General features: G+C 55.5%; 1 protein-coding gene across 1 annotated transcript in view; it reads left to right on the top strand.

Moving 5' to 3' along the window:
• TRABD2B (TraB domain containing 2B) overlaps window positions 1–22,898 on the top strand; it is a 216,987-nt gene that overhangs the window by 159,749 nt on the left and 34,340 nt on the right. The gene's annotated exons all lie outside the window — the stretch shown is intronic.

The raw sequence follows: 22,898 nt of genomic DNA, 5'->3' as shown, positions 1-22,898 counted from the left end.
GGAGGGACAGTGAAGCTAAGGAGGGCGGTGTCAGCCGTGAAGCGTAGGGAGGCGGTGGGAGCCACAGCGGCTCTGGAGCAAGGCCCTGCTGTCAGTTCTGCTGTGGGAGGCCGTTCGTTCCCTGCGAGGCTGGTGATGGACTTTCTTCCCTGCGGTTACAAAATGCTGTTGTGAAAGTCTGTGGGACCTCAGATGTAGACAGTGGGGCCGGCCTTTACTCCCGCTCGTGTTGCTCTGTGAAACAAAGACATCCCGTCCCTGCTCCTCCCACAGCCCGCTCTGTGACGCTGGGAAAGCTGCCTGCCATACTCGCGGGTAGAACTGCGCTGGCTGTTCATCCTCCTCACAGGGGCTTGTGGCCAGGACGGAGACCCAGCAGGGCCAGGCCTGTGCCGGCCAGGGTGGCCTCCTCCTGTGGGCAGCCTGTGTGCTGTGCTGGGGAGGGGTGCGCCTGGCTCTGTTAGGGTGTGAGCCGAGCTCCCTGGGCCTTTTACAGACTGTTTATGATGTGCCACAGTGGTAACTGCCCCTGATTAGCTGCTCCACAGGCAGCCCTGGGGCCTGGGAACAATGGAACACAGAGGAAGGAAAGAAACTATTAAAGGGCTGGGATCCTCGAATGACACCCTCAATAATTCATCCTGCACCTACGCTCGACCTCTTGGTGGTAGGGACCTCTCCCTCTTGGTGGTAGGGACCTCTCTCCCACACAGTCCTTCTCCACCTGTGTCGTCTGCTCCCAGTACATTTGCATGCAAAAGGCATGGAGCATGAGCTTTGCAGCTAGGCATGCACGGGTTTGCGCGCACATCCTCCACCTGCCAGGGAAGCTGGGTGCCTGGACACACTGCTGCTCTGCTCTGGGCCTCATTTTCCCCATCTGTGAAGCGGGTGTGGCAGCCCCACCCACCTCCACCAGTGTGAATGTGGGGCAAAGAGCACGTGCAACACAAGGTGGGTGGGCAGGAGGTGGTCACCAGAGCTCAGGGTTGAGTTGCAGACCGCCGAGAGGGAGCTGGTAGCCCTCACAGCAGAAGGAGTCTCCGCCGGCCCTGCCTCTGCAGAATTGGCAGCAACTGGCCTTCCAGGTCTGTGCTGCCCGAGGAGGCAGGCCTGCCCAGACACTGCCTTCTCCAGCAGGGGAAGGAAGGAGTGAGGGAAGAGGCTGTGGAATGTGTGACCGTGGGCTGCCTCCCCGCAGTCCCTGACCCCACACCCAGCCTGGGGGTCCCTTGCCTAAGGACCCGAGCCGTGTGCCAAGTGCTGTCCTGTGTGTCATTGGCCCCCACGGCAAGCCTGTGGGGTAGGTTTGAGGAGCCCCCACCTCACAGGTGAGGAAGTCCAGGCTCAGGAAGGATGCGGGAATTGCCAACATCCTCCGCGGGCTGGTGCTGGGGAGCAGGCCTCCAGACTCGGGACCACCCCCTCCCCCAGGCAGGGAACCTGGGAAGCTGCCCCCAGTAGTGGGCACCTGCAGCCCTCCCAGCAGAGAGGGAGCAAGGCACCATTTCAGCCAGGCCCCAGGGGAGCCCTCTTGAGGTTGGGGGTGATTCCTGGAGCCCCTCAAATCTTATCCCTTGTGTAGCTTCCCCTCAGAAGGAGTTCTGAACTGGGAACTAACAGGCTTCAGTTCTGGGCCTTGTTTCCACCTTGTGAAAACCCAGAGGATTAGACCAAAAGGATGATCTCTGCAGCCCTGATGCCACTCTCTGTAGCAAAGTCTCTGCTTTCCTGTCCAGCTGGGCTGAAGGCCTCTCTCTCACCACCCCAGTCTCAGTCTGCAGCAAGGCTGTGCCTCTCTCCTTCCTGTCCGTCTGCTCTTCCCTCTGCTCTGCCTGCCCCAGCAAACACAGGCATGCCTACCAAGGATCGACCTTCCCTGAAGCCCCAAGTCCTAGCGAGCTCCCCGTCACTAGGGGAATGCAAGCAGAGGCTGGCGCTCTGCGTCAGGGAGGCCAGATGTGGCGGGAGGGGCCTGCCTCAGTAGAACTGCAGCTAGCAGAGCTCCGAGGCCTCTCCCCTCTCCCCAAAGCCTCCAGCCCCAGTCAGTGACCCAGCACGACCCTGCCGGGACAGCAAGGCCCTCATTCTCACTTGGAAGTGAAGTTGGAGGAGGACCGGCTTTTCAGTGCATTTGCTCCAAGAATGTGCTGACGCTGCAGTGACTTGGCAGACCTTCTGCCGTCTGCTTCCCCCGTGCAGCTGCCCGTTCAGTGCCTCTGCCTCCCGGCCTGCACCAGTCTCCAGGCGAGAACCTGCAGCATCCCAGGGGACGCATGAGCACAGCAAGACCTTGTCACTCCAATGGCTCTGCAGGGCCAGCCCCACCTCTCACTCGGACACCCTGAATGCCGCACCAGGGCCATGTCCATGAGGGCCTTCAGGGCAGATGGCACCTTGGAAATAGTCAAATACTGCAGGACCTGAGGGTGTGGCCTAGGTGGCACTCTGTACAACATGCTGGATGGGGCCACAGCCTCCCTGCAAGGCTGCCTGGATCGGGGGTCAGTAATGCGCACCAGTGTGATCTCATCGCTGATGTCCTGTCCCTCAGCTGCTGGAACCAAAATGTAAAGGCCTCTGGAGAAAGGATCATGCTTACAAATGATAATCACAACCATGTGTTGCTGTTTTAACTTCTGTGTGCCTCAGTTTCCTCAACTTTAAAATGGGGATAATAGCACCTATCTCATAGGACTTCAAAGGGTTAAAAATGAAAACCGTAGTATGTATATTATCTCTGACTTTCACAGCAACCCTTTGGAAAGACACCCCCATTTTACAGATGAGAAAATACCCTCAAAGAGGTCAAAAGGGACTGGCTCGAAGTCACGGAGCAAGTGGCAAAGCCAGATTTGATTCCACAGTCTGATCCCTGTCTGCCTCCTACTCCCCCACTGCCTGTGATGGGGAAGCTCAGAGCTCGGGGTGGAGGAGGGCTGTCCTAAAAGGGGCCTACTTGAGCCCCAAGACAGCGGAGAGGCTACTTGCACTTCACACCAGAACCTAAAATCGAAGCTGTGGCCTAATTTCTGGGATTCATAGATGCCCAGAGTAGAGAGGGGGACAGTTCTGTCCCCAGAGTGAGCCCACAGGTGTGGGAGGAAGGAAGAGAGGCCAGAGCAAGGCATAGTGGACTGGCCAGGCCTAGGCATGTGCAGAGTCTCCGCTGGAGGAGTGTGTGTGTATGTGCGTGTGTCTATGTGAGCGTGTGTATGTGAGTGTGTGTGCATGCACACGTGCCTGGGGGGCTGTGTGCACCTAGGTTTGTGTGTCTACCTCCTTAACACACACCTTTGGGTAAGATCCCAGTGGTGTTTCAGAATGCGAATGTGACTGAGAGTGTGTGAGCACGTGTTTGTGTGACAGTCTGCGTGACTGTCTGCGAGAGAGAGGGAGAGACAGTGAGACACTACCCGGTGCTGCAGGGCTGGGCAGTGAGGTTAATTGCATTTTCTGGTTGGCTGAGAGTTAGTCAGCAGTGCCTTGTTGTTCCAACCCCTGTAGAAGGTTTTTCTCCTCAAACGTCTGCATCTGCTGCTTTTGAAGAGGGATGATGACAGCCTGAAGGGTGTACAGAGGGTGACCAGGGCTGGGGGCTGGCCTGGAATCCAAGCTGGAGAAGGACTGGCACGGGGGATGGTCACTGCCCCAAATCTCTGCAGGCCTGTCCAGGATCGCAGGGCACAGATGAGCTCTGGGGGCCAGTGGGCTGGACTGGGACAGGCAGGCAGGGTCCAGCTCAGCATGAAGAGCACTTTCTAGCAATGGGAGTGGTCTGGGGATGTGGCAGGCTGCTTTGGGATGTGAACTCCTGCCTCAGAGGGATGACACGGCCCTGAGCACCTCCTGACAGGGACATCGCCAAGGCAACTCCCACCCTGGGGAGACAGGCAGGTTCCTTCCAGTCAGTCCTGAGATAAGGGCTGTTGCTTCCTGCTCCCACAGCCAGGTCCTGGAGCCGAGTCAGGCTCCGCAAACAGTCTTGGGATTTCTTATACCCATTTTTCAGATGAGGACATGGAAGACTCAGGGAGGTAAATTGATTTGCCATAACCGTGCGTGGGTGGACTCGAGCCCAGGGCCTCTGACTGCTAATATGACCCTCTGTCCACCTCTCAAGTCCCCATAGCACAAAGCCCTGTGCAGAACAGCCACCTGGGGGGTCGCTGCTGACTGGCTGGCTGCCTGCTCAGCAGCACCGGGTGAAGTCGATGCCTGGAGCTTAGGAACCCTGCTGGGAGCGACAGAGCCCCTCCCAGCTCAGAGGGTGAGAACCTGTGCTCACTGGGGGTGGGGGGGACATTCTGGAAGGACCCAGGTAGGGGCACCAGCACAGCACACACGTGCCCAGGGGAGGCACGTCCAAAGATCCAGGAGGAAGGGAAGAACTCTAGGGTCAAAACTTCCTGATCTCTCTGAGCCTTAGTTTTGTTGTTTTTAAAACTGAAATATTAATAATTGCTTCAGAGGATTTGGGAAGATGAAATGAGTGAGTGTGTGTATATGTGTGTGTGTGTGTGGTGTGTGTGTGCGTGAAGTTCTCAGTGGTATCCGGTGACTTCACATTATTATTGTTCCTACCTGTTGAGGGAGGCTGGGGCACGAGACCCACAGGGCAAGAGGGGCACTTGAGGCAGAGGACGCTGGGTGCTAGAAGCAATGTGGGGCTGGGCTGACCAGGGAAAAGGCAGCCCGGCAGCCAGGGCCTAGCCCACCGCTGCTGACCTCACTGAGAACTCCCACTCCCCCTTCCCTGTGGGGGCACTTTCCTGGGGCCCCACCAAGCTTGGAGTAGGCCAGGTGCCCACTGGCTGGCTGGGGAGCAGATGGTTTCACAGGCATATCCCAAGGTCTGTCTAAAACATGTGCTCTCGTGCTGTGTGGCCTCAGACAGGCCCCTGCCTGTCTCTGAGCTTTGTAAAGTGAGCAGTTGCCCTTGGTGGTGTATAAGCACCGCCTTGCCTTCTCCCCAGGCACCAGCACCCTGCTGCTGAAAGGATGGAGGCTCAAGGCTGGTGGAAGGCGGTTGGGGGCTGCCCGGAAATGGTAATAAAATACCACACGGTTCATTCCTGTGTTCATACGACATTTATCGAGCACGTGTTATGTGCCAGGGCTGGAGATGTATCAGTGAACAAAACAAAAGGGTCTTACCTTCCGGTGGGGGGTGATGTGCTAAACAATGAACGTGACAAGCGAGTAACTAAGGTAGTGTGTTAGAAGGTGATAAGTCCATTTAGAAAAGTACAGCAGAGTAAATGGAGCCGGGGGTACCTGGGAGGGGGTTACCATTTAAAGTCAGGGGGTCCAAGTGGACCTCATTGAGAAAGTGATGGCAAGTGGGACATCACAGCGTGATGGAGAAGGTGCCAGCCGCAGGTGTTCCCTCCTGTACCAATCTGGCCCAGTGTCTCTGGTCTGCATCCTGGCGGACAGCAACCAAACCCAGTTCCACCCCTGCTTCCCCAGAACCCAGCGCAGGTCTCAGCCCGGATAAGTGCTCGGAATCATTTATCTAAAGGACTAATCGACACGGGTGTGGAGCAGTGGCCTTGAACCTGGGATGGGGCAGCCTCGCTGCCCTTGTTCTCCCAAGTGGGAAATCCTTCCTGGCACCACCCACCATCACAGGGAATATCAGGCCCAGACCCTGCGAGGACGTACCAAGGGGCGACAGGCCCTGCTGTGTTCATTGCCGCGTCCACACCAGGCCCCGAATTCCATCTGCCGCCAAATTCCAGGGCTGGAAATAATGAGGCAAATTGTCCCTCACCGCTGATTAACTTTCAAGTTGCTCTGCTAAACTGGGTGCAGTTGAAGTTTTAGCAAGTCTCCCGGGGACCGCAGGCAGCTTCAGTTTCAGCCTTGTAAAGAACTGTTAAAGATCCAACCAAAATAAATAAAATCAGATCCAGGAAAGCGATGTGTTTGTGACTGCAGACCAAACACTCAGGATATTCATGCAGAAGCCCAGCACCCCGCTTTTCTCAGGGATGCCTTAGGCTGGCACGGGCCGTGGGCCTCCCGCCCCTGGAGCGACTGGAGGGGAAAGGGCGGGAGAGTCCCATCCCCAGGGCTGGAGGCTGGGAGACTCCCTGCCTGCGGGGCAGTCACTGGCCTGCCCTGCCCTGGGAGACCGTATTGGAGGTTAAACGCCTTGTCACACCGAGCCCTTTCCCAAACGCGGGCTTGTCTGCATTTAGATGGTTTATACTTTCAAAAATAAATGAATGTCTCTAGACAATAATCATAAATTTAAGAATTTTTAGAAAATGAAGGGAAAACTCAGGGCCTAGAAACATATGGTCTAACCACAGAATCCCAACTCCAGATCTGGAGATGCCAAAGCCACGGAATGTGAGTGACAGACTTGCGAAGCCTTAGTGTCATGAGGCATCAGAGCCACAGTGGGACAAGTCAGAGGACGTTAAGTGCTTAATCACCAAACTGGATAGGGCGAGGGGTGTCTTCCATGTTGCTCTCGTCCCCCCGCTCCCGTGACTCTGCACACCCCGTGAAGCGAATAAAGCCCCCGACGAGGCTGAAGAGAGGAGAGCCCGTCCCTCTCTGCCTACCGAGGGGCTGCCTCCCGCCTGGCCGGCCACCCTCCCCTTGGCTTCAGTGACTGTCCTCCGCGTCCGCCGGGGTTCTCCATCAAACCCTGGAAGAACACGTGCAATGCCAAGAACTCCCCCCACCTGCCAAGGTTCAGAGAAACCAGCAGGGAAGCCACGGAGGCCTGTCTGCAGCTGGACATTGGTGCCCTGAGAGCGCCGGACGAGCCCTTAGAGATCATCCTGCTAGAGATGGAAAAACAGGTCCCGAGAAGGGGAGGAGACCCGGGCTACCCAGGGAGCCGGCCAGAGGCGGGTTTGGAAGCCGGTTCTGCAGTTTTCCCACTCGCCTCGCCGGACTCCTGCAAGAGCGGTGCTCGTGGCGCCCTGTTCCTGCCCTCCAAGCCTTGCCCAGAGGCCGTGCCAGGGGGCCGGCGGGGCCTCCCGAGCCCTGCGTCCCGTGGGTGCCAGGCCATGCTCGAGGCGGGCCCCGGGCAGAGCTGCCCCCGCCCCGGCCGTGCCGCTCCCCGCTGCCCCCCGCGCGGCCGCTGAAAGGCCCCCTTGTGCGGTGGCCCTGCCTCCCCGCCGCAGCGCACAGCCCCGTTCTCTTACCTCATAAACGGCTAATTTGTTACATATTTTCTGACGCTGTAAATGGGAGAACAAAGACCTTTTCTCTCTCATATTTTCGTTCAATTATGTTTGTGGGGGAACCTGATCCCCTTCAAAGGGGGGCGGAGGAGCCGGGGTGGAAGCCTCCCAGGCTCGCTGACCTCCCAGGCCTGCCCTGGCCACGGCCCCCAAGGGCAGCGGAGGGCTGCGTGGGTCTGCGTGCGGCTGGCATGGCCGGAGCCCCGCCAAGGCGGCGAGTGGCCAGGGGTGGGCGAAGGGCCTGGGCTCTCACCTCTAAAGGAACAGACGCCAGTCTCAGAAGCAGGTCAGGTAGGGTGGGCTCCGTCAGTGGGCACAAAGCCTCCAGGAGGATTTCAGGGCCATGTGAGGAAGGTCCTCTTCACAGCCATGTCCATGCCCCACAATGACATGGGCCGACCAGGCAGGGGACGAGGTCCCTGTCACTGCACTGACAACCCCCCTCCCTGAAACTGAGGTGTGTCCCCCAAGGAGCTGTGGCAAGAGCCAGGGGTGGAGGGAAAAGAGTGTGCTCTGAAAGAGAAATCCCACAGCGCAGACCCCCTGGACTGTGCCATTTCTGAGCCCCTCGGATCCCGAGGTTCTGATTGACTGTGGGCTTTTGCCCAGCTCTGGCTCTCATCTGGGCTCCCAGCACGTTCCTACAAGCACACTTACTGGTTCTGAACACTGGCACTCTGATCCAGCAGCCAGGGGTGTGTATGGCAGGGAGGAAAACCTGGCCTCTAGAGGCATCTCCTGGGGAGACTGGCTGAGCAAAGATGCCTTTCTAACAGCTGGCACGCCAGCCTCTCCCCCTCCTCTCCCTCCTTCCTTCCCTTTTCTTTCTCTATTCCTTTCTTCTCTTTAGTGGGAGGCTTCAAGTGGCAGGTCCTGGACGAGGTCCTGGGATATGAGGATGAGTAAAGCCGACATGGTCCCCACCGTGGTCATGTCTGCAGAGAAGCTGGCAGGAGACTGTTTGGGACATGGCTTATTTTACCAGACTGTCTTCGTTCATCTACCACTTACTTGCTGTGTGACCTCAGGCAAGTCATTAACCACTCTGTGCTCCTTTGCCTCATCTGTAAAATGGGGATAAAGATGGGAACCACCTCACAGAGTTGCTGGAACTTAAATAAATAATATTTGTAATGAACTTTGCACAGTGCCTGGCATAGAACAAATGATCAGTGGTAGTTAATATCATTATTAGAATAAGTAGACATTAAACAAATAATCAACCACATAAATATATAAAGCCATATTATTATGAGTACTCTGAAGGAAGAGCACAGAGTGTAGGAGAGTTTTGAACAGGGGCCCCTGAGCTGATCTGGGGGATCAGGGAAGGAGGTTCAGGAGGTGATCCTTGAGCCACTCTCTGAAATCGGGTTAGTTAACTCTCTCTCTGAGTAGAGTCAGTGAGGAAAAAAGGAGGATGCTAGGAAGGGCATACCTGGCAGAAGGACCAGCACGTGCAAAGGCCCTGAAGTGGAAAGAAATATCACATTCAAAAAACTATAAAGGCACCACATAAAGCATTAAAAGCACAGAATGAGGAGGTCAGGGGGCTAGATGGGTCTGGGGGACAGTATTGCTGAGAGCCCGTGTCTAGGAAGGTCATTGTTATTCCTGGACCAGAGGAGAGCCATGTGGAATTTAAGTCTGGAAGTGCCGTAGTCTCATTTATGATTTTTAAATATTGCGCCCACACACAGCATCCCCTTTCCCCGTTAGGCCCAGAACCAGTGGGACCCGCATCAGGTCAGGAGTGCTCGGGATATGAGACGCAGCCCGGGCCCCAGGGCCTGAGACCACTGTGTACAGTGCCCTCCAGCAGCAAGGAGAGAAAAAAGCAAAAGGGAGAGCATGGAGGGGGATGAGGTTGAAGACACAAACATGCCTGGGACCAGATCGCAGGGGGCCTGGTGGGCCAGTTTAAGACTGGAACGTGGAGAATGATCCATGGGACCCCTTGGTGTCGGGAAAGGAGCAACTGAGCCCCATTGATCTCAGGCTCCCCAGAACCCCTGCACAGCACCTGACCAGGAACAAACACACACGCTCATTCCATGCATGAATATGAGTCTGTGGTCAGGCCTCTCAGTGGCTAGGATAGCACACAGCGCAGTCCACACTGCTGTCCTGACTCAGTCTACCTATCTCTGTCTCCATCTCTATCTCTCTTGCACACACACATGTGCACACACATTCTTACACAACCTTCAATCACATGGAGCCCCAGATACCCCAGGGCAGAAAGCAGCTCTGGCCTGCCAGTTGCAGTAGCTCACACGAGGGGAAGACAAACACAGACTGGAGCTGAAGGGGAGAACTTCTTAGGGGAGATGAGCTGCCAGCTGGGGCATGATGGATGTGTGGGCTGACAAGTGGGGCCAGCAAGGACCCCTGCCCCTGATCTAGCAGGGCCCTGGCAGCACGTCCATGCTGGGATGCCAGCAAGGGCCCAAGGCCCCACGAGATTTGGGCAGGGAGCTAAGAGGTTGGAGCGGACCTCCCTCTGCCCATGGCGGATGCTGGAAGCAGGCTGGCCCCCTTAACCAGCTCTCTTGGGGGTCCTTCTCTGCTCCCATCACCTTGCACTCAGTCCACCCTCCCAGGTCGGACCTGCGCAATAAGAGGGCCTTGGATAGCACCGAGTATTTCCCATCTGCAGTGTAAGCCGATCTTTGCTCATCCAGAATGTGTCTGACTCCCCTATGTTCCTTTCCCAAAACTTAAGGCTCAGATTTCAGTTTCACATTCTTTTGCCTTGGGTCTAAAAACACTCTCCCTTTCTGTGGTAGGGGGAAAGAGAGGAAAAGGGGGCATAGGAGACCCGAGCTGCCCAAGTGAAGCAGATGGGTGCCTCATTCCTGCTTTAGTCCACATCCCCTGGCTTGCTGTGTGACCTTGGGCACCTTCTTGCCCTCTCTGGGGCTCACTGTCCTCTCTGCACAATGAAAGGCCCCATGCAGGATCGAAGGACCATCCCCCCTCGCCTGATGGTCTCTTGGTGGTGCCAAAGTCTCCAACACTCCCATCCTGTTGCCAGGAAGTATCTCCTGTGACTTCAAACAGGCTCAAAGCAAGAGAAGTTGGCACTGCATTTGGTTTTGTCTGCGAGGCCAAGTTCTGTGCAGCTGTCCCCTTTGATGCACCAGGAGGAGTGCCGTTCCCTGGACTGTCAGCACCACAGGGTCCCACGCAGGCTGCTCTCCTTCCTGCCGCTCTGCCTGCCCCTGGTTTGTCCGGCCACTCCCCGGAGGGGGGCTCCAGGATCCCTAAATGGAGGAGGAGGGGGTGGAGGCCTCAGCTTCAAAAGTTAGGGAATGGGAGAGGGGGCAGTGACGGGCAATGGGAGAACCTCAGAACCCTGAGTTGAAGGGTTCTAGAATGTGCAAGCCTGGAAAGATTTGGAATTCTAACCCACCCCTCGCTTCTTCCATGCATCCCCTGCGCGCCGGGGGCCCAGGAGGGGCATCCTCACCTTTCCAGGTCCAGGGCTAAGACTGTGTCCTGCCCTGTCTGCCCCTCTAAGCCTGACCTCCACGCAGCAGCCAGAGGGCAGCTTCTAAACCCAGGGCCTGACTGAGCACCGCCTGCTTACAACCTTCAGGTGCTTCCCGTAGTCCGCGGGTAGAGTCTGAGCTGTGGATCCACCTCTGTTCCCTGCCCTGGGTCCATCCTGCACCCTCCTCCACGTGCTGCACTCCGGCCCAGGACTGTCATGGACGTGTCCCCACACCTGCCAGCTTCGCCAGCCCCCATTCCTTTGCACGGGCTGTTGACACTACCTGGAATGCCTTTTCTTTCTTTTCTGCGTGGCAAATATACTCCCCACAGGGCATTGCTGCGGAGTCGCCGCCTTTGGGATCTCCTGTGTGTGCTCCCCGCACCCCCGCCTATTCTACTGGGCTGTCACAGCACCTTGTCCATCCGCTGGCCCCAGCTTTAACAAGTGTGTGCGATCTTGTCGCAAGTCCTCGGAACCTCATCCCTTGCTCTACCCAACCCCTGACCGCCAGCTCCTCAAGGAGAGAAGGAGCACTGATTGGGCCCCGTGGCCCCAGCACCCAGCACAGGGCCTGGCGCTAGTCCAGACTGCACACTGAATCCCGTCCACACACGCTGAACTCTGGCCCCTCCTCAGAACACCTCCTGCAGCGGGGACCTACCCCAGTGCTTAGGGAACGGAAGTTCCCTGAAAGTGTGTGTGTGTGTGTGTGTGTGTGTGTGTGTGTCCTAAGGAAGGGCAGCAGAGCCTTGCAAGGGTTTTAGAATGTTAACCTCAGGCAGGCAGGTCAAATATTATTCTCCCCACTTGCAGATGGGTAAGCTGAGGCTCCACAAGGATAAGGGCCCATCCCACCTTCTTACCAGCACATCACTGAAAGAGCCAGACCAGAGCTTCACACAGCCGGTCCCTAGCAGGTCTCAGGTTTGAAGCTGGGTCAGGGCCTGCCCTTTCTGCCGCTGCTTGTCTCTGAAGCGCTCGGTAGCCAGTGGCCCAGCAGACAAACACCGAGGTGGGTTACAGTTTCTCTCCTCAGCATGCAGTGCTCACGGAGCCAGCTCCTCTCCTCCCACACTGGGCCACCTGGAGGTCCCCACTCAACCAGTCCTCCCTGGCCGCTGCCCAGGACCACAGCAGAGAGGAGGGCCCCACACCGCTGGAGGGCCGTGAGACCCCCCTACCCCCCACAAATTGGAAATTGCTGTGTGGTCAGACCAGAGGAATTAGGCCCTCTAGGAATTTCATACTGATTTTGCAAATGAAAATGGGAACTTGCCTTTTGAAGTCTAGGCAGCTGTGTCAGCAGGGCAAGTCTGAGACTGCAGGAAAATAAAAATGACATTCTTCAAGCCAATGGAAACAGCTGCTTGACAATAGTAATGACGACGATGGTGACCATGGTCACCACTGACCAATTGCCTCCCGTGTGGACCACTGTCCCTCCGCAGGTCTCGGTCCGCTCACCTCTGGTCCCCATCCACGTCGGCCTCTGCAGGTGACTTGTCCACTGTCTGAAGAGCAGGTGGAGGAGGGTGGTGCAGGCTGGCTGGGTAGAGTCCAGAGCCCGAGGCGTGAGACAGAAGACCCTGCACCACGGGATCCCTCCAGGGCTAACTCCTGACACATCTCTAAACACACTGTGCAGGTCCGTGCCCTCCCCTACCCCCTCTCAGCCTTCACAACCCAGCGGAGCCTGGGATTCCATCACTGACTCCCAGCGGGGTCAGAAACCCGCTCCAAGGCCCAACCCTTTGTGTTTTACCATTAACTTACCGCGTTATAACTACCTGTTCCTCTGTCCATCTCCTCCCTCACCTTGAAGTTGCTCAAAGCTTTGAAACTGAGAATTGGTCAGTCTAGGAGATTCTCTGGAACATTCCAGTGTGTTTTATTGCCTTTCCTTCATTTGCAGAGTGTATTCAGTTAGGAGACCAGAGGTGATTACTGGGAGCAGAAGCGGGGCGGGGGCGGCGGGGCATGATGCGTGAAGCCCGGGCAGAGCTCAGGCAGTGGGCACCAGGCCCCAGCACCAGGGAGGGGCGGCTGCCACTTACGTCTCTGAGCCTTGGGTTTCCTGTCTGTGAAATGGGATCGACACTGCCGCCCTCACGGGGCTGTTATGTAGAACACATGAGCCCCTACATGCAAAGTGCCTGGAGCGCAGACTGTGCAAATCCTGAGGTGGTGGGGTGTAATGTTCCAAAATGTTAGGCACATTCAGTAGGCCTCCCGGAGCTGAGAGGTCCCCGCACACCCTCGTGTTTCAGAGGGGGCCTGTGGCTCAGAGTGTGAGTCCTGCAGCCGGGCCGAGTCAGAGCCTGCAGCACCAGAGTCCAGGTCTTCAGCCTCTGTGCTGAAAACCAAAAACTAAGGGACGCTTTGGGGGGCAGGCCCCACGTAAGCTCCTCTCCTGGAGACCCCAAGCCTCTGGGCCAGTCCCAGCCGGTCCCAGCCATCAGCCTCCTTACCCGACAGAATGCTAATCTCATCATGTGGGTGGCTCCGGATTTATGAGCATTTCCTGGCATGACTTGAAGGACAGAGGAAGAACACTGGGATCTTTAAGGGTGGTCTTTGGGTGGAGAAACTCAGCATTCAGAGAAAAGAAGGAAAGAAAGCTAGGGTGAGTCAGGCCTCCCAGTGCCCACCCAGAAAAGCGCTGAGGGCTCAGCCAGCCCACACTGCAGGGCAGAAGGAGGTGTGGCCAGCACCGCTGGGTCCCACTGGCAGGCGTCCACTGGCAGGGCAGGGGACATCTGTGCTCAAGGCTGAGTCCATGGTTCTTTGGGTCGTAGCTGGGCATCGGGACAGGGAGATGGTGAAGGGAAGAAGGAGGGCAGAGCCGACTTAATCCTCAGCCTGCGTCCTTGCTTCACCCCTGCCTCCCCAGCACGCCTCTGCTCAGACGCCCCATGACTTCCCATCACTTGGGAAGCCAAAGGCCTGCAAAGCCCCAAAGCCCCCAGGACCTTCCCCCAGCGCCCACCTCACCCTAACCTCTCTGCCTTGTTCTCTCTGCTTGCTTCCCCGATCCACCTTCCACTGTTCCTGCCCTGCTCTGTGTCCTGGGCTGACCTGATATCACTGGGGCTCCCCCTCATCCTCATTCCAGTGGGAGAACTGGCAAGAGATGGGCAGGCAGACAGGGAAGGGAGGTGAGACATCTCTTGCCTCCACCCACCACTCACCTCCCTCCCGGGCACTGCCGTGGTCCAGGCCACACTCAGTGGTAGCTGTGCTCCCTCCCCAAAGCCTGTGGCTCTGGGCTGGTTCGGGTCCCTGCCCCACGCCTTCCCCTAAAGGTTAGGAGCAGTAGAGCTTCCCCTGCTGCCATTCCACACTGCTCTGCCATCCCCTGTCCACACCTTTGTGAATATTCCCATCATTCAGTGCTCTCCAGTCACTCTTTCAATTGAACTGACTGCATGGAACAGACTTCACTGGCAATGTGCCATCTGCTTCCTGCTGGGCCCCTGCCTGAGACAGAGCTCACCTCCTAGCTCACCCTTGCTCACTCCTTTCCAGCCACACTGGCCTCCTCCCTGCTCCTCACACCCACCAGCCCTGCTTCTGCCTCAGGGCCTTTGCACTTACTGTTCCCCTCTGCCCAGAAAGCTCTTCTCTCAGCCATATTCTCAGCTACCTCCCTCATCTCCTCCAAGTCCTTTCTCAAATGTCACTTCTCTCGGTGGCCTTACCTGGACATCTTATCTTAAATGTCTACCCCCAACACACCCACACTTCCTGTATTTTTATTTGCCTTATTTTCTCCTTAGCAACTATCACTCCCAATATGCTAGAAAGTTTACTTATTGCTTTCTTTATTGTCAGCTTACTCCTTCTGGAATTAAAGCTCCACTAGGGCAGAGACCTTTACTGCTGTGTTTACTCTTGTGCCTCCAGGGCCTGGAAAAGTCTCTGCTACATAAGTGCTCGTTAAATATCTGTACAATGAATGTGTAAATTAGTTCTTTTCACAGGTGGGTAAACCAAGGCCCAGGGAAGGAAAGTGACTCTCCCAGGGCTTCATAGTGGAGAGTAGGTGGTGACGAGATCTCTCGTGCCGCCTCCCCGCTCCAAGCCAGCCCAGCTCCAGGAAACCCTGTGTTTATTTGGATGCCTCTGCTCAGTAGCCCAGTGTCTGGAGACAGGATTCTGTTCTGGGGACCCGGAAGACTCTGGATCCTGCACAGGAAGCAAGGAAGTCGTCGGCACTGCTTTGGTGCCTCCGATGGGGCGAGGGGAATAAATAAATAAACCTCAGCCAGAGCCTGGCCGGCGCTAGCCTTTGAGGAAACGGCCCCCACGCTAGAGAAGGCCTCCTGTGCCTTGGAGCTGCCACGCGCCCCCGGCCCAGGGTGCCGACAGATGCATCTGGTCCCGGGTCCAGGGGCTCAGCTCCCTGCTCGGTGCCACGGGAGGTGCTGCATCCTGGCAAGGAGCTGCTCAGGATGGGCATCCTGGGATGGGTGACTCGCTCGGCTTTTTGTTCGTTGGTTCATTCTACACATGTTTCTCAAGCATTTATTATGTATGTGTTGGGCATTGTGCTTTCTCTGGGGAAACAGTCAAGACCCAGACAGACAATTGCCTGCCCTCAGCGCATTCCCCGTCCAGCTGTGGCCTGGGAAGTGTCAGGTGCTCTGGGGGCACCTACCAGGGACCCTGCCCGGTCCGTGACTCAGGACAGTTCTCCTGAAGGAAGGAGCTCTACCGCCGGGTGCAAAGGGGGTGCGAGCTGGTGGGTGGAGAGAGGGTTCCAGACAGAGGGGACACATAGGTGAAGGTCCTAGGGCTGGGAACAAGGTTCTATCAGGCGGGGCACAGAGTGAAAACAGAGCAGGGAGGCTGTGTACCAGGTGGGGTTACCTTGGCAACAGTGACCGCTTATCTTCCCACATATGTCACTCTCCTAGTGCCCCATGGCTAAGGTTCTAACACCCCTCCTTCCCAGCTGACCACTCAGAATCTGGGCCTCGCAGACTGACCCCCATTTGTCTGTTTATGTCTGTCCTTCTAACCAATGGCTGGGTGGAGGTGGCTTGGCCTGTTGGGCCCAGGGATAGCAGAAAAGAACCCAGGACCTGCCAGCTGGACCTGAGTTTGAATCACAGATCCAGTTCTTCAGTGTGAGATCTTGTACAAAGTGACTTTACCATCCTCAAGGCCTCAGTTTCCTCATTTGTCGTATGGAAATAACAATCCTTATCTGAAAGGATTATGGTGTAGGGTGGTTTCCCAGCATCTTTGCAATGGCCCATATAATGTGGCTTGCTCGTTACCTTGGCCCTCCTCTCCCCTCTGTCCTCCTTGTTGACCCAGCTGCAGCCACTGGGGTCTCTGCTTGTCCTCAGTGTGCACAGGGCCTTTGTACCATTGATCTGCTTCCCTCCTCACTCCCCACCCCTTTTCCTGCTTTATTTTCTTTCTGTAACCCTGTATTCATTCTAGAGAGAAACACAATCAGTAGAATGTATGTATTTATATATATATAATATATATATAACATATATACATAGAGGGAGAGAGAGAGAGAGGGAGGGAGAGAGAGGGAGAGATTTCAAGGAATTGTGTCATATGTTGGGTGGGTGGGTAAGTCCAAAATCTGCAGAGTAGGCTGGCAGGTTAGACATCTGGGGAAGAGTTGATGCAGCAGTTCAAGTTCAAGTTGAAGGCAGTCTCCTGCCTTGAAATTCCCCCTTCTTTGAAGGAGGTCAGGTTTTTTCTATTAAGGCCTTCAACTGATTGGATGAGGCCCACTCACATTATGGAGAATAATCTGCCTTACTCAAAATCTACTGATTTAAATGTCAGTCTCATCTAAAAACGTATCTTCACAGAACCATCTAAAAAGAGTTTGACCAAATCTGGGTGCTGTGGCCTGGCCAAGTGGACACATAAAACTAACCATCACAAGTCCAGCCCTGTCACTGGGCACCTATACACATCTCCTTAAACTGTACTTAATCTCCAAATAAAGACAATAGCGTGGTCATAGTTCCACCTAACACGATGCAACTCTACTGCATACAAACCAAAATGCACTGATTCTTTGCCCAGAAGAGAATACAACGTCCTTGGATAATGTGTATTCTTCTTGATATCCTGTAACTTAAATACTATGATGTAAAGTTACCAATACTTAAACACTGTGATATAAAGTCAATAAATATATCTTACGTTACATGATAAAGGGATAAGAGAGGGTAGAAAGTGAAGATATGTGAGATAGATACACACACACATGCACACACGTATTTGTAACAAAATGAGGAGTAATACTCATGACAACAGCAGTCCTTGTTTCTATAACCGGTCATGCGGCTGTAGCTGGTATTTATAACCACATTCTGTTTCTACTGCCCATTCTGTATTCCCTTTGCCTTTAGCAACATCAACTGGTCACGGTTCTTAACCGGGCGGGGTGACCCAAACCTTCATTCCCGAATGGTCTGGGCCATGAGCCGTCCTGCCTGCTCTGGGTTATTGTAGTTTTCCGTTGCCTTCAATCCCAGGGTGCGGTAATACTGAGATGCCCTAATAGATCTCCTGTATTCCAGACATACTCTTCCTTCCTCCCTTGGAGTCGCAACCCAGTTTCCCCTTGACGGTCAGGCTCAAACACCGCAGCCAGCACAGGGACGCCCTTCTTGGCCTGTTGACTGCGAGGCATGAGGCATGAGGCATCGCCGTGCCCGGGTGGCAGTTCTAACTTCCAGTTCAGTGGAATCACTGTTGAGCCTCCCACATGCTGTACATGAATATTGTTACTAATAATTTGGTTCTCTGTTTGCCCCCCTGGCAGGTAAGCTCTGTGAGAGCAGGGATTTGTGTCTGTTTTGTCCCTGGCTAACTCCTCGGCACCTAGAGCAGTGTCTGGCACTGTGGGAGGTGCTCAGTAAGCATGGCGGAGTGGATTGGGGTCTTCCCTGTGACTCCCCTGGGCTTCAGGGCGGGTTAGCAGAGCTCATCGGCCCACCTCAGACCTCCAGCCTGAGAGCCAGGCCCGTCTCCATGGGCCCCCAGCCCAGACTTTCTTGACCAAGGGGTCCTGCTGCCTTGTCCTCGCAGTGCCGTCGCTGGGCCACGCAGTGAACACAGGCCCTGGTGTTCACCATCCCAGCCCATCCAGGACTGTTTACTAGACAGCTCTGGAACAATAAACCTGTCCCCACCTTCCTGGCGCCTGCCTCACGCCATCCGGGCCTGCACTCAGCAGATGCCGTGGGCCACCTCATGCCCTGCAAGCCCTGGCAAGGAGGGCCACCTGGGATGCTTGGGGGCTCTTGGAGGCTGGGCCCCCACATGGGGATCGGGGGGGGTGGAGGGGTGCGGTGAGACGGCGCTAGCCTTTGCCCAGTGTTTGTTATTCCATGTCAAAGCCTTGTCATAAACATTATCCCAGAGCGGGCCACTGAGGCTACGTGCACAGAGATTTGTTATTCTGAGGTGGCCGGGAGCAGAAAGCATCGCAGCCCAGGAGTCTGAGCAGCTCCAGGCTTGGGAATTCAGGGTGGATGAGAGGGAGGCAGAGGCAGGGCCAGGCACTTCATTATAAACCACCCTCACTGTGATGGCATTGCCTCTAAAATGAGCCCCGGACAGATGGAAACCCAGTCCAGTGAATCCACCAATCTCAGATCCCTGCAGAGAAGCAGCTGAAAGTAAACGTTTGTTGAGTGAATGAGTGTGGCTTCCCTCTGCGGGAGGCACCGAGAATGCTGCGAAGGAGCCTCCATGCTGTTGAAGTCCTGGCCGTGGGAACCGGGGCTGCTGCCAGAGAGCTGTAGTTTCAAACCCAGCTCTGTCCTTCACCAGCTCTGTGGCCTTGTGCCCGTCACTCCCCTCTACCTCTTTGGCTTCCTCTCTGTGAATTAGACACCATTCCTGCTGGCTCTCTCCTGGAGGGAGAGGAGGGAGGCCTCAGTGGGCAGTGGTTAGCTAGGAGGACGCATTCCAGGCTGACCCAAATGCCTGTCCTAACCCTCTCTAGCTTTATCACCTCTGGCAAGGTACTTAATGTCTCTCTGCTGTAGTTTTGGCTTTTTTTTAATCTATTAAATGGAGCTAATGATAGACTTAACTCAGAGTTGCTATAAAGATTAAATAAATTAACATGATCTTAGAAATCGAAAGTTCCTGACACATAGGAAGTGCTCAGTAAACCTCGTAATCCTAGTAACGAACGGAGGAAGACCTCCTTATAAACTGCAAAGGGTGGATCCAGGGCGGGGCGTAGGGGAAAGAGCTCGTGTCCAGGCTCAGCGTCCTTCCTGAGTGTCGGCTGTGGAGACCCTGGGATTCCGTGGCGAACGGGGAGGCAGGGAGCAGGACGACTCGTGGGATGAGTGCCTAGACCAAGCGAAGCACCGGGGTCTGTGGGAGGCACCAAACCTCCCGACTGCGGGAAGTCGGGGGTGACAGGCTTGGGTTTCAGTCCTGTCCCCACCACACTCCTACTGTGGCACATGGGAATGCCTCTTAAATGGTCTGGCCTCAATTTTATATCTTAGTAATAGACTATTTATAGCAGACTTATTAGTAACAGACAAACAATAAATAATTCCTTGGATCTTTCTGGCTATTTCACAAAGCTGCAAAAATGAAACGGGTGTGGCGATGCGTGTGGATGAACGTGGACTGTGGCCGTGGACCCACTGCACAGGGTCCTGGGCGGGAGTCAGGAGACTTGGGGTTGAGCCCACTCTGCCCCCAGCTCACTGGGTGGCCCTGGGCAAGGCAAGCCTGCCTGCTCTGGCTCCTGTCTCCTCCCCTCTTTCATATGATGACGGCGTGAGATCAGTGGTTCTCAAACTGGGCTCCAGGGTACCTGTGGGTTCCCCAGGAAGGCAGGCCTTAGGAGTCCCTGCTGCTGGGGGACATGGAGCTGGCGGGAGTTCAGGCTCCAGCCTGGCTCCCTTATAGCAACCAGGGCAGTTTCCATTTTTATCTGCTGCACATTTTGAGTTCCAAGTAAGGTTCCTTTGGAAAACAACAACAAGAAGAAAGGATTCCATGGCTATAAAAGGCCTGAAAAGCCCCTGGACCAGATGACCTCTAGGGGCCCTTCCAGCTCCCATCTGGGAAGGTTTGGGTCTATTTTCTTCTAAGTTTTATTTAACAAGCGCTTATCCAGCACTTACTACATGCAGGACTGTCCGTAGCACCCTACAGATTGTAACACACTTAACTCTCTAGAACACTTCCCAGCTCTGTGAGGGCCGCATGATTGCAGAAGTGACCCTGCGAATGAAGTGAGGTCCAAGCGAGCCACTCCCCTGCAGCCGGGTCTTCTGGGTGCCCGGGCCGATGACCTCACCACAGGCCAGGTGGTGTCTTGGCCAGGCTGAGTCTGAGAAGCAGCGGGGCAGGTGTGCGCAGCAGCTGGGTGTGGTCACGGAAAGTCTGTGTGTCCCGGGCGCCCAGAGGAGGAGAGTGGATCAGCTCGACACGGACACTTTCACCCGAGGCATGTGCCGTAGGGGAGGAAGGGCCTGTTGCCTTAGCAATGTCCACAGCAACAGGGCCGCTGCCTCCTGCGACCCGTCCCCAGCCACCGTGCTGCCATGGACACCCTGCACCAGATGGCTGCAGATCGGATTTCAGTGGCGGTGGCCAGAGCCTAGAGGCCTGGAAAAGGCCCAGAGGTGGGGCGGGGGGGCTCTGACCTCATCTCCAGCCAGCTCATTAGGGGAGCTGCCCGGGCTGCTGCACCCAGCCCGGTCCCGCTCCCCTGCCCAGCCATTAGCAAAAGCGGGAGGGGGTGGCAGTGACCTCACGAGCACAGGCTGGGCCGTGCTGCCTGTGTCTGTTTCGGCCAGGCTGTGTGTACCTGTTTTGCAAGCTTTCTTGTGCAAGATTATGTGTTCTTGAACCAAGTGACTGTTGCCTCTTGGTGGGAACTTCTGCCACGTGGTGGTGACATGCCTCAAAATGCAGAGTGCCAGAGTTTTAGGAGCTAGTCCTAAGGGCTTAATGAGCAGCCTAGGAAGGTGCTCAAAGAAATCAAGACAGGATGAGGTGACACCCTCTCTTTACCAGGCACAGTGCTGATTAAAAAATGACTAAGACACAATTCCTGCCTTCAAGATGCTCATAATCTAGTGGAGGAGGCTAGTAGCTGACAATTGCAACCTAATGTTCCCACCGTGCTGTGTCAGTTGTCTATTGCCACATTATGCTCTGTAACAAGTGTTTACTGCTCATGCATCTGGGGCCAGTTGTGGGTAAGCTCTGCTTATCTTGGCTGGGCTTGTTCCCATGTCTGGGATTTGGCCGGCTGTTGGCTGGGCTTGGTCTAGGATGGCTGTGGCTGGACAACTCTGTTTATCATGTCTCATCCTCCAGCAGGCTAGCCTGGGCGTTCTCAGGGCAGCGGCGCAGCTGCCTTCATTTATAATGGCTACTGGCACCCCACTGGCCAAAGCAGGTCCAGAGTCAGAATGGGAAGGAGCTACAAAGTTCCACAGCAAAGGGCATGAATCCAGGGAGGTGTTCTGGTTCTGGGCCATTAATCTGTCGGTCTACCACCCACAGAGACCAGGGGAACCCGGGAAGGGGCCTCACCCCGCCCCCAGCTGATCAGAGAAGCTTCCTGGGGAAGACAGCTGAGCAGAGTCTGGACAGCCAAGTCGGAGGTTGCAAGTGGAAAACAGAGGGGTCAGGATTTTCCATGCATATAGAACAGCATATGCAGAGGCACAGAGGTGGAAAACTTTTGTCTGAAGAATGCTGAGTGTTTGGTATTTAGAGGCATGGGGGCCAAGTAAGAAATGAAGTAAGACCACAGCAAGGTCTAGGTTACAGCCTTGGAGGCGCCACTGAAGAGCTAGCCTTTAAACCTGCAGGCAGAAGGGACCCATGAAAGTTTTGAGCAAAAAAAAAGAGAGAGGGGGAAATCATTAGACTTACGTTTTTACGAGATGACCATGGCAGAAGCAGCAGGGCAGGTGTGTGCAGCCCCCCGGGTGTGAATTAAATATATTATAATCTTGCTGGGATAGCTGGGAGGGGCAGAGAGATGGGAGGGACCATTGCAGTGGACCCAGTGAGAGATGCTTGGCCTGAATCAGTGTGGGCGAAGAGGCTGGGGGCTGGCTGTCCAAGGCATTGTGCCAACAGGATAAGCAGGGCCTGAGGGCTGAGGGCTGAGGGCTGGGCTGGGGAAATAGCCGGGACAGGTGGCCTGAGATTGCCTCCTGACATTTTGCACAGGAATTGCAACAAGTTTTTCTCTATATCTCTGCTAAATAACCCAAATAATGGTCAGGGTCCTCCCTTCTGTCGGCCAAAGGAGTCTAAGATACTTAGTCACATGAAGCTAGTGCCAGTCCCAGCTGCGTGGATTGAGCAAGTCCCTTCCCCTCACTGTGCCTCAGTTTCCCCATCCGAAATGGGGGTACTGGACTAGAAAATCTCTCAGGGCGCCTATACCTCGGGCAGCTGTGTTCCACTGGAGCCATGGTCCTCAAATGCCAAAGGCGGTCAGGCTGCTTAAGAAGTGCCCAGGGAGCCTGTTAAAAATACAGAGATTCTGACCCCGCAGGGTGAGGTCTGCACGTCTGACTTTTGTGTAGCACGCCAAGTGACCCTGATGCGTGGCAGATCTGGCTGGCCCAGCTTTGTCCCCAGGGCCAGGCACGGTGGCCAGGAGGACAGAGGAGCCTGAGGACACCCGCAATCAATGCTAGCGTGGATCTGACTCTGAGGGTCCCAGCTCCTTAGGCCTTGCCCTGGGCCAGGAAGGCTTCCCGAGGAGGTGGCCTTTAGGTTGGGCCTTGACAACTAACGGATTTTTATTTGTTTTTCTCTATTTGTTTGTTTTGCTTTGGAAGTGCTGTTGATTACAAATTAGTCCATACTCATTCTAGAGCCCCACTAAGCACAGGAACACAAAGGAGTCAAAAGAAAATCCTGGCGGTCCAAAACCCAGACACAGCAGGGTTCTTATTTTGTCATTAATAAGCTGTTGAGACCCAGAGCAGGCCTGGGGACCCGTGTGGGCAGAGGGCTGGAGGTGAGAGCAGGCTGAACGTGTGCAGAGCCCAGTGAGTCGGGGCAGGAAGTGTGGAAACGTGCAGCCCCAGCCAGCTGGTGCCGGCCCCCCACACCTTCTCTGTTTCAGGCCTGTTGCCCCCAGTCCAGAGGGAGGAGGGCTGGTCCTGGAGCCTGGCCAGGATCCCTGAGCACAG

The sequence above is a fragment of the Eulemur rufifrons genome, chromosome 8 (assembly GCF_041146395.1).
Source record: "Eulemur rufifrons isolate Redbay chromosome 8, OSU_ERuf_1, whole genome shotgun sequence".
Lineage (NCBI taxonomy): Eukaryota > Metazoa > Chordata > Mammalia > Primates > Lemuridae > Eulemur > Eulemur rufifrons.
Note: the sequence above shows the minus strand (reverse complement) of the source record. Positions and strands in the feature narration are given on the sequence as shown.